At 46.9% G+C, this 2,595-nt stretch overlaps 1 pseudogene; it reads right to left on the reverse strand.

The window, feature by feature from the left end:
* Positions 1–78: 78 nt before the first annotated feature.
* Positions 79–1,228, reverse strand: LOC109828173 (annotated as a pseudogene).
* Positions 1,229–2,595: the final 1,367 nt, after the last annotated feature.

Below are 2,595 nucleotides of genomic sequence, written 5' to 3' on the forward strand. Positions count from 1 at the left end.
AGAACACCCAACATATATACTATCCTTTTAGATGTCCTCTTAGATGGTTCATAACATACTGCTTGCATATCATATTTGTGATAAAATTTACATTTAAAATAATTCCAAATAATTAATTAAATTTACCTGTCCAAGCTTAGCATTAGGCATCTTCTCCCTCATCTTCTCCTCCAACTCCTTCCCCATCGGCGCTGCACCGGACATAATCATCCTCACCGTCGACAAATCGTACCTCTCCACCGCCGGACTCTTCGCCATCTCCACCACGATCGGCGGCACAAACGGCGCTATCGTCACCTTATACCTCTCCACAAGCTCCATCAACTTCACAATCTCAAACTTCCTCATCACCAAAATCGCCGCCCCCGCCCTCAGCGCACAAAGCAACACCGAGTTCAACGAGTATATGTGAAACAACGGCAGCACGCATAGAATCACATCATCATTCTTGAAATAAAGATTAGGGTTTTCTCCGTCCACTTGCTGAGCAACACTAGTGACCAATCCTCGGTGAGTCAGCATCACTCCTTTAGGCAGTCCCGTTGTGCCTGAGGAGTAGGGTAACGCGACGACGTCGTCGGGTTTTATGTCGACTTCCGGAAGGGAGTTCTCGTCGGCGGAAGTCAGTTCCGAGAAGTGAGTGCAGTTCTCCGGAACTGCGTCGCCGATCACCACCATTTTCACATTGAAGTCCCTTACTTTGCTGACGTAGGCCGATTCTGTTATTATGAGCTTGGCGCCTGCGGCCATGGCTTGCTTGTGGATCTCGGCGGGAGTGGTGGGAGGGTGCGTGGCCTAGTGGTGACATGGCGAACAGATGGAAAGATAGCGCGAGGGAGGAGAGGCGAATTACGGGCTATTCGGGCAGGAGGGAGCGATGATGACGTCACCCTGGCTGACGCCAAGGCTCGGTGGGAGCCTGTCGGCGATCGCGGAGGGGAGATGACATGGACGTCGGCGTAGGTGAAGATCTTTCCGGTCGTACCGTCGATGATGCACGTGCGGGACGCGTGCTCGTTGAGGTGTTGGAAGCAGTAGGAGTGGAGGGGGAGGTGGTCGGGGATTTTGATGTCGGGGAGCTTTGACCGGAAGATGGTTTCTTTCTCCGATGGAATGGAGCCCATTTTGATGGTGGAGAAGAGTTTTTGTGTTTAAGGGTTTGCGTTTGAGTGTTTGTGTTGTGTTTTGTGGGTGAACAAACTCTTCCCTGAAGTGAGAAGGAAGGGGAGGAGAACGTAATATACTGGTGAGGAGAAGGTTGGTGAGGCTGGTTGGGGAGATGGAGGGGATTATGGGATTTGTTTGGGGGTAGGAATGGGAATTGGGAGGATAATGGGGTTGGTGAGAGAGGGAGAGGGGGGGTTGAGTGGTTGACTAGGACAATTGTTTTTGCAGTCACCTAACAAAATGTCCGTTCCTCGAGCAATAGGATTGAACCGGATTTGACCCGGCCGGTTTGTTTTTACCTACCCCCGACCGGGTGGTGGGTGATGACGTTGCGGAAATGTCACCAGTTGATTTGGTGGATTTTGGGTTATGGGTTTGGGGGATTGAGATGGGAAATGCAAATATTAGGCGTATGTATCTGTATCCGAGTATTTTACGAACCTATATTTAGATATATATATTCGATATCTCAGTATTGTCTCAGTATTGCTTGAAACTATCTTGATGTTTACATTAATGGATTTTGAGACCAATTTTGATAATGATGAAGAGTCTAATCTTAGCTTTTCATTTATGTGGAATATGCTTTCCATCAGTCTATATTGAGATTTAACTTAGAATCAAATTGCAAAGCACTAACAGTAAAGTCGATAGGATCTTTAAGACGCATCTGAGCCGTCAAGAACAATCTAACCTTTCGCAAGTTATATTGCGTAAGTAGATCACGTTGTCTCCTTGCGTCATCCACGATATGATCAATAGGGTCGGGATAACCTCGCTATGTTTCCTTTAACATCAACTATCATTTGCGCGACATCTCTCTCAAAAATTACCCCATAGAAATCGGCTTGGAATGCGAAATTTCAAAGATTCTCGGAGAGATGCGTACTATGCATATATGTTTGTGTCCCCCTCAAATAGCCAAAATTAAGAAATTAAAAATTTCAATAAAATAAATTAAAGTGGAGCTCTCTGCGAATAACTCCCCTCTCTGACCTCGCACTATCACCCCAACTACGATGATGCCTTTGCGATCAAACACTGTTTGTACGGCTTGTTTTTGCGTTTTGGTTTTGACGGATGTGGGCTGTGAGTTCTACTTAACTTGAACCTTAACCCTACTCATTTCCATGCTATAATCAGTAACTGGATACGCATAGGGTGAGTATCATACCCCGATTGCATCCGATCCATTCTACCTATCCATTGGATTTGAGCCACGTGGACATACTGGAAAAGGTTTGAACTGCGCCCACTCGAATGACCCCTTTGATTTTGTCGTGGGACCCATAAATGATGTTATGTGGGGCTCTAAGGTAAGTGAGGATGCCGGGGATGGTGGCTGACAATTTCGGGTTAAAAAGTCGGGACTCACCTACCGCAGACCACGATGACTCGGGGCCGGGCATCACCACCTATAATTCTTGA

The sequence above is a fragment of the Asparagus officinalis genome, unplaced genomic scaffold (assembly GCF_001876935.1).
Source record: "Asparagus officinalis unplaced genomic scaffold, Aspof.V1 AsparagusV1_Un794, whole genome shotgun sequence".
NCBI lineage: Eukaryota > Viridiplantae > Streptophyta > Magnoliopsida > Asparagales > Asparagaceae > Asparagus > Asparagus officinalis.